At 38.6% G+C, this 9,732-nt stretch overlaps 1 protein-coding gene across 4 annotated transcripts in view; it reads right to left on the minus strand.

Moving 5' to 3' along the window:
• Window positions 1-9,732, minus strand: part of tmem135 (transmembrane protein 135) — a 540,960-nt gene that overhangs the window by 306,921 nt on the left and 224,307 nt on the right. The window lies entirely within an intron of this gene.

Below are 9,732 nucleotides of genomic sequence, written 5' to 3' on the forward strand. Positions count from 1 at the left end.
GTCACAGGCCTCCAGTCTGAAAAACAACCCTCCACCACCATCTTTGAGCCAGTTCTGTATCCAAATGGCAAGTTCTCCCTGTCTTTCATGAGATCTAACCTTGCTAATCAGTCCCCCATGGGGAACCTTGTCAAACGCCTTAGTGAAGTCCATATAGATCACATCTACCACTCTGCCCTCATCAATCCTCTTTGTTACTACTTCAAAAAACTCAATCAAGTTTGTGAGACATGATTTCCCACGCACAAAGCCATGTTGACTATCCCTGATCAGTCCTTGCCTTTCCAAATACATGTACATTCTGTCCCTCAGGATTCCCTTCAACAACTTGCCCACCACCGATGTCAGGCTCACTGGTGTAAGGACAAGCCAGTTCCCTGGCTTGTCCTTACCACCTTTATTAAACAGTGACACCACGTTAGCCAACCTCCAGTCTTGCGGCACCTCACCTGTGACTATCGATGATAAAATATCTCAGCAAGAGGCCCAGCAATCACTTCCCTAGCTTCCCACCAAGTTCTAGGGTATACCTGATTAGGTCCTGGGGTGTCATCCACTTTTATGCATTTCAAGACATCCAGCACTTCCTCCTCTGTAATATGGACATTTTTCAAGATGTCACCATCTATTTCCCTACATTCTGTATCTTCCATTTCCTTTTCCACATAAATATTGATGCAAAATATTCGTTTAGTATCTCCCCACCTTCTGCAGCTCCACACAAAGGCCGCCTTGCTGATCTTTAAGAGGCCCTATTCTCTCCCCAGTTACCCTTTTGTCCTTAAAACTCTTTGGATTCTCCTTAACTCTATTTGCCAAAGCTATCTCATGTCCTGTTTTTGCCCTCCTGATTTCCCTCTTAAGTACAGTCCTACTGCCTTTATACTCTTCTAAGGATTCACTCGATCTATCTTCCTTCTTTTTCTTAACCAAAACCTCAATTTCTGTATTCATCCAGCATTCTTTATTTCTATCAGCCTTTCCTTTCACCCTAACAAGAATATACTTTCTCTGGACTCTCATTATGTTATTTCTGAAGGCTTCCTATTTTCCAGCCATCCCTTTACCTGCGAACATCTGCTCCCAATCAGCTTTTGAAAGTTCTTGCCTAATACCGTCAAAATTGGCCTTTCTCCAATTTAGAACTTCAACTTTTAGATCTGTTGTATCTTTTTCCATCACTATTTTAAAACTAATAAAACTATGGTCGCTGGTCCCAAAGTGCTTCCTCACTGACACTTCAGTCACTTGCTGTGCCTTATTTCCCAAGAGTAGGTCAAGTTTCGCACCTTCTCTAGTAGGTACATCCACATACTGAATCAGAACATTTTCTTGTGCACACTTAACAAAAATTTTAAAATTCCAACGTTATTCAATGGCTGAAACATAAATCAGATTCTAAAAGTTCCAAAAACTTCCCTTCAAGTAGCCCTGCATATTTTCCATAAAACTCATACAAGTATTTTAAAGCAACTTGAAATGATTCCTCTCCTCTTCAACCAACAAACTTAACTAACAAAACTATTAGAGAAACATTCCCTCTATCAGATTGCCTTTTTCTCCAGAGGATTTAAGTACAGGAACAAAGAAGTGTTGCTTCAATTGTACAGGAAAGACAGCACCTGAAATATTCCATTCAGTTATGGCCCTTTAGGAAGGAAATAATTGCCATAGAGGGAGTGCAGTGAGCTTCACCAGACTAATTCTTGGGATAGCGTAACTGTCCTAGGAGGAGAGATTGAGGAGAATGGGCGTGTATTTTCTGGAGTTTGGAAGAATGACAGGTGACCTCATAGAAACTTCACAACATTCTTAAAAGGGACTGCGTAGATGCATAAAGGGTTTTCCTCAGCAATGACGTCCAACAACAGGACACACAGACTCAGAACAAAACATGAGTTATTTAAGATTGAGATGAGGAGGCACCTCAGATAGTGATGAATCTTTGAAATTTTGCTCTCCAGACAGCTGTGGAACTCAGTCATTAAGTTCAAGATAGTAATTGATAGATTTCTAGTAACTAATAATGTCAAGAGAAATAGCGACAGCATTGAAATACAACACTGTGTTATGATTGTCCATGATTTAGAATGGCAGAGCAGACTGAAAGGCATGCTCCTATGTTTCAAAGTTCGTAGGCCATTGCAAAAAAAAATGTTATATTATCATCGATATGGCTGTGGACATGGAGTCATGGCAGATTTCTTTCTTTAAAAAGGGCATTACTGAACCAGATCTTTGTTTTACAACAATCGAGCGGTTTCCTGTTAATGAGGCTAGCATTTTATTTCAAAGTTATAAACTGAATTTAAACTTCCTCAGAATTTTTAAAGCAATGGTTAATGACAATTTCATGGTCACCATCACTGAGGCTAGGTTTCCAGAAGTTTTTATATTAATTAAATTTAAATTCGAATATCTGTGTCTCCAAATCAGTAGCTTGGGCCTCTGGCATTCTAGTCAAATTACAATGCTGCTAACTAGCAACGAACAGGGAAAGCAACAGGGAGATTGATTAATCAATGATTAACCAGTAACAGGAAAACTGATTAACCAAAGCAACAGGGAGAGTGAAGAATTCTCACAAGCAAAGCTGGAGGCAAAATCTTGGATTATAAACCATATATAGTTCTGTATAGTGAAAGTAAAATAAAGACTAAAACAGTAACAAACACTAGAGCGAAGTATTACACAAAATTGTCAAATTTAAAAGTGACCCCTGAAGAAGAAATTACCAACAAGACTGTACTTTTCATGGCTTTCAATTTAATATGAATCAGAACCAATGCAACTAATGAATTAACAGGCAAAATGTAACATGGATTATTTGATATCAAGATGATCAATAAATCAAAAATTCAGTCATATTTTAGGGCTCCCAAATATTTGAGGAAAATATCAAAGGACAAAACATTATTTGAAACCCATTATCTGCGCCACAATACCACCTAAATAATGACAAATAGCCTCAGATGTTTGTATGAATAGGCCTAGATTAAGGAAGGCACAGCAATCAACTCTGCAGTATTAATTTGATGGGGAAACAAAGTGCAACAAGATCCATGCAAAGCTGGGGTTGATAGGCAGGATACAATATTTGAAATTGCAGCTAATGACTGGTGTATCAGATTTCAAATGGCAAGTTAGGATCAAGGAAGAGGACAGGTTGGGCTGAGATGTGCGTACTGTCAGTGACACTGAAGGATGAGCCAAAAGAGTTTACACAACTAGTGAACGCAACTAGATAGAACTGTGCACAATCGGTATGTATATGAGCAAGCAGAAGGAACACCCATCTCAGGACACAGTGTAAAAGCCCAGGTGACAAGTCTAGTAATGAACTGAATGGTCAGACAGAGTTCCTGGTTAATAACAACTGGTTCAACAGGCTCAAATGAAGACCTGGGATAAAACAGTTAAAGATCTTTTAAGAGATTCAGGTCAGCAGACAGAGTTGCAGCTGAAACCCTGAAATTGAACGTCTAGCTCAAGTACGAAGGCTTCACACCACAGCAAACGAGACAGGTCAGTTTGCCAAGAATCTGCCTGATGCCATTTGGCAGCAAAGACTGAGACCACTAAGACTTCAGGATTTAAGCAAACAAAAAAATGTAGGCAATGCAAGTACCAAGAGACATTCATCTAACCTGTAAGAAGACAGAAAACCATAAATTCTCTCCAGCTCTTCATGTAGCTTTTTGTTGTGTTTGCAGCAGTTTTTTTTTACCATAAGCCAAACTATTTCTTCGGTAACATCCTTCTGTTGGTATTGCTTCTAAGGCAATGCTTGCCCAGTCATATTGCCCATTAATGTACAATAAAATTACAAGTGATCCCTTTATTACAATTGATGCAAACTCTTAAAAGTAATTTTAAAGCACTTTTAAAATAAACTCTATAAACAAATTTTCCTTGCTGAACTACTTCTGAGCCAAAGGTCGTCACAAGACGTAACATGAGAAAAAGGTAGAAACTTAAGTCTCAAACCAAACATTAAGAATAACTTTTTTTTTAAATCTATAAAATGTACCTTTTTTTGAAGAAATGAGATTATATACGTGCAAAGTCAGAGAAATTGTTAATCTGCCCTAATCCTGATTAAAACAAGGTGTAATGTTTTATACAGTCCTTACAGTGAGAAAGCAATATTAGATAATTAGTTCAAATTCATGACTTAACAGTGATTGTAATGCTGATTCCATCATCACAAATTGCAATAGCCCACTCATTGGAGTAGGTGACCAATAATACAACTTCTGGATCCCATGGTAAAGTACAAACATGCAGATGCCACAAATTGCCTTCAGACTCACCTAGTTAATAATGGGAAATGCTGACAGCCTTGCTGTTATTACAACTGGAAACTCCAGAACAATTTTGAAACATCTTTCTTGAGCCTTCTATGCTTCAGGGGAAAGTGAGCACTGCAGATCCTGAAGATCAATGTCAAGAGTGTGGTAATGGAAAAGCACAGGTCAGGCAGCCCTCCTGATGAAGGGCTAATGCCAGAAACGTTGATTGTCCAGCTCTTCAGAAGCTGCCTGACCCTCTGTGCTTCAGTGGAAATAGCACAAACATTTCAATTTGTTCCCATTCAGCTTATGGCTTAAATGCTCTTTCTATAACATGTCAATGAAAAGTAAACAAGGCATTAAAACTGTGGTGTAAACCATCAATTTATACCATTATATTATATGCTTGATCTTTGATTGTCATGTTTGTCAGTTTTTATGTTTCAACTTCCAATTTGCATTTGATAGATTAGGTGGAGTGAGACGCAAAGCAAACCAATAAAAATACACATGAAATGTTCACATTTTTGAACAATGCAGAAAATTAGAGATGATTCAACATCTTAATTTAAAATGTTCAGTACATACATATTTTTTATTAAATGCTGGAGATCACAGTTGATCACACAACATCCACAGATGCCAATGTTTCGAGTCCAGCATCTACAATAACTTGTTCCTAAATATTTGTTATTAAGTTGGTTTCAGGTATCCACAGCTTTTTTTTTTGCCTTTTTTGATTATAGAATGCCTTCACCCTCAGAAATTATGCGGTCACTTCTAACAATTGACTTTCTGACCATTTAACAGCTTGCTTCTCAGGAATAGATATAAATAACAATGTCCATTAAGGTCTTCATTGTCGGTGAGTTTAAAAAATAATTTGAATACATCTATACTTTTTTGCACTGGTAACTTTACACATTTATAAATAAACAAAATTATTCTGCACCATAATTGAAGCTGAAGTGTTCCTAATTTAGATATAAAATGAAATCAACAAATGTGACCATTATTGGAACTCAGTTAAAAGCACAAATCTGAAAAGTCACTGCTGTTCAATCAGACCGTCGGGCTGCTCTCTCATTAGAGAGACAGAGCTAGTGATAGTTTGACCTGAGGGTCGTCACACCTCAGCTGAGGGGAAAGGTTGCGAAGGTCAGTCCTTCATAGTAACCTTAACTGGTGCAGGAACTGAACACATGCTGTTGGCATCACTGCGCATCGCAAACCAGCTATCCTGCCAACCGAGCTAACCCCAATCTTAGGGTTAGGGGCATGCACAAACAAACCTGAATACAAATCTTGACTGACAAGTAATCATACTTTGGAATCACCCAGAAGGGAAAACTGTGATCACAAAATAAATCTTGAGTAATGTCCACAAGGTGATCCAACACACAAGTGCAGATTAAAAGGAAAAAATACAGAGAAATTGAGACTTCAAATACTGTTTCATTGTTAATTAAGCATTCTATTTGCAGTTCTTCAGAAGTTAACACACATCACATGGGATCACAAAAAGCATGACTAATTCTTTAAGGTCATGTTCCTAGATTTGTCTAACATAAGATTTATTGGTTCTCTTTAATTCTAACTATGACATGAACAACCTTACAAGTAAAAATAATGCAACATAAATGGGGTTCACACCAATGCAGCAATTGAAAATAAAAGAACAATTATTTTCTCGTCAATCTAAGCAACATAACACAAGTAATTATACACCTGTTAGAGGGTAGGGCACTGACTGTACAATGGCATTTAATCTAAATGGGTCTGATGTGAACTTACTTAAATTATCTAATATCTATGGTAACTTCAAGCTCTTTTTCTCACACAAAAAAGAGGACAGAAAAGGGGAGGGAACATGTTAAACAAGTTTTTGTATTCCATGGAATTGCTTTCTTTCATCAGTCTTCCCACCAACGTTTTAAGAATGTTTCAGCCAAACAGAGTAGACTGTGAATCCAGTTAAGCTTCTTTTTTCTATTGAGAATCACTGATGTGTGGACTTTTCTTTTCTACAAGCAAGAGATCTTTTTAATACACTGGTACTTATACAACTACACCACATGTCAAAACCATTCAAATACAAGACAAATCTGCAGAGCTTGAAAGGTTGGTACCACAGATCCTTGATAGAAACTGCACACTTGATGTGTTCTGTGACACTAAGAAGATTAACACAACAAGTACAGCTTCCTTTCTGAAAAGGGAGAAGAGACCACCTGGACCTATTACAAACTGACAAAGGATAAGCTTCTAATGGCTGTAATAACTTCATTGCGTCAAAGAGATGGCAAAAGAAATTTCCAACATGGGGAAAAGAACCAAGAAAAAAAGAGTATAAGTCATAAAACTTCACTGCATTGACATGTTTTTGTAAGGGGAAGGCATAATAATTTGACAAGAACCTGGCAATTTTCTTCAACCATATTTTAATTACCTTTATTGATTCAGTCATGCAGTTAAGCCTATACTTCAGCAATAAAAAGACCCTGAAGCAATTTCAATGATTATGACAAATAAACACCATTTACCTTTATGTATGAACTTGATCATTAACAAAAGAAAGCTTTTTGGTTAACTAATTGTAATGAGGTGAATAGAGCAGTTAACACTATAGGACAAATCATACCAAAAACTGAAAGATAGCACGTACAGAATATAAGCATACTGATTTCATTGTCTAGAATAATTCAGGTGAAATAAGGACTGCTTATTCAACAACAACCACATGTATTTCTATAGAATTCTTTAAATAATAAACTATCAGAAGGTACTTTACAGAAGCAAAATTTCACACCAACCAGCATCTGAAGATAGATGATGAAAAACTTGGTCAAACAGGTAGGTTCTAAGGAGTGTCTTAACACAGCTAGTGGCATAGGATAGTGAAGGCGGTATTTGGTATGCTTTCCTTTATTGGTCAGAGTATTGAGTATGGGAGTTGGGAGGTCATGTTGCGGCTGTACAGGACATTGGTTAGGCCACTGTTGGAATATTGCGTGCAATTCTGGTCTCCTTCCTATCGGAAAGATGTTGTGAAACTTGAAAGGGTTCAGAAAAGATTTACAAGGATGTTGCCAAGGTTTTTCACGCAGAGGGTGGTACGTGTATGGAATGAGCTGCCAGAAGATGTGGTGGAGGCTGGTACAATTGCAAGATTTAAGAGGCATTTGGATGGGTATATGAATAGGAAGGGTTTGGAAGGATATGGGCCGGGTGCTGGCAGATGGGACTAGATTGGGTTGGGATGTCTGGTCGGCATGGACGGGTTGGGCCGAAGGGTCTGTTTCCATGCTGTACATCTCTATAACTCTATTTCGGAGGGAATTCCAGAGAAAAGGTTGTGAGAGCTAAATGCACACACAACCAGCAATGGTGGTGTGATTAAAATTGGGGATGCTAAAGAGGCCCAAACGGAGAAGTGCCGATATCACAGAGGGCTGCAAGACTGCAAAGATATAAAGAAAAGACAGATAGAGGGCTGAATCTTACCACTTTCAACTTTGGAGCACAGTAAATACACTTCCCGGTCGCAAACTTGCCTTCCCAATTAAAGGCTTTCCAGGTACCCTTTCCAGAGCAGAGAAATTAACACCCGTCTCTGGCTTGCTTTCCAATTATGGGAAGCAGGTGGGATATCATTTCAGCAACAGTCATAAAGGTTCACTACTTAAAGAGACCCAACAATACTCTCAATGGCTCAATTATCTGGTTTGATCCACTTACTGCAGGGTGCAAAAGAGAGAAATGAAGGAAAAACATGGAAAGGCAGGACTTGGTTCCCTGATGATAATGTTAAAAGCAGTCAGGGCAAGAAGGCAAAATGCTCTTTCAAGAGCATGGCAAGAAAATAAACAGTTAAAATGTGGTGCAGAGGACTTGGATCCAATGCCATAAATATTTCATCCTCAAGTCTCCACTCCAACAGACAGCACTAATTTACAGTCTGATACCTTCACACAGACTATTTTATTGTCATCCCTCAATGACCTTGCCTCTCCCCTTAACAGACATCTCACACTTCAGTCCTAACGCTCTGCCATTTCACATTGCGGAAGACAAGAGGGGCAAGGAAGTAGTGGATGGAGCTGCATTTATGGACATCCAAACAGTGTCAGGGAAGGATCCCCTGGAGATTGATGGGATAATAATGCAGGTGGTTGGCAATGAAGCAATCTGTGGCACAGTGACCTCATAAAAACATTAGCCACTACATTGCCACTTAACAGTCATTCATGTTAAACTAATATATTAGCATTGTACAGATTATTATGATGAAGGTGAAGAGACATTTTACCTACGAGCAGTACAAATATATGCATTTCGTCTCCTGAAAATGCATTGTTAGGATCACACCAGCAGCTGGAGGAGAAAACAGTGAAATCTGCAGGTGAGGAGCTTCACTTTGAGCTTCAAAATGCCTCATATATTGTGCACACACTCTACCAACACAATGTCACAAACCTGAATGGTTCAGCATTGCAAATAGATAAGGTGCTGCATGGTAACAAGAACAGCATGAGAGCAGGAGCTGGTCTTAGTAGCAGGAACAGCCATGGAGAAATTTTATCAAAGATCTAGATACAGATGTTGAGTCTTACTATTGTAGTCCAAACAGGTACCAGAGAAACACTAAAGGGAAATGGGTGTGCATTTTTCAAAGTTTATAGGCAGTGTACACCCTTGTGCAGAAAATGGAAGGAAGTCCATAAATGCAGTGTTATCTCATGCACTCATGATAACACTTACCTCCAACAAAACAGTGACAAGTCTCCTGACAATGTCAACTGGCAGGTCACCAAAAGGATGTAGGGCAATGGCAACAGTATATATACACCAGACAGCAACTTGACAAATCATTGATCAAAGGATCACTTTCATAGCTGAACATTACACTCAACTGCAGCAAGTGCTATCCTGCTTTTGGTTACCACTTCAAGTACCCTGATGGAGAAAACAGAGACAAAAACAGCAGCAATAGTGACTCTACTCAAGTTGTCACAGGTCATGGACCATGCCTTCAATCTCTCTGACAGAGTCACAAACGCTGCATTCTGCTTTCACGACCAGAGCTGTCACTGTACAGGTGCAGATGGTCTTTGGCAGAGATCTCCTGGGTTTCACAACTCAGAGGACATCCACCAAGATATATAGTACTACTAAAATAGCACATGTTTTTTTCAAAGCTTTTTATCTTGTATTCATTAGAACAAATTACAAAAATTACCAATAAAATAGTATAAGATGGAAGTGCTAATTAGGTTTCAAATGGGCTGTGAATAGTCAAGACACTGCCAGAAAATGACTCTTATCCAGTTTGTTAAGTTGAAACAAATGCAATGCATATACATGTTCTTTTTATCTCTTTTATGTAGCTTCCAGAAGACGAAGTTTGCCACACTGCAAGCCCAACTGACAATCCTAAATT

This window comes from Chiloscyllium plagiosum, chromosome 6 (assembly GCF_004010195.1).
Source record: "Chiloscyllium plagiosum isolate BGI_BamShark_2017 chromosome 6, ASM401019v2, whole genome shotgun sequence".
In the NCBI taxonomy this organism is placed as follows: domain Eukaryota; kingdom Metazoa; phylum Chordata; class Chondrichthyes; order Orectolobiformes; family Hemiscylliidae; genus Chiloscyllium; species Chiloscyllium plagiosum.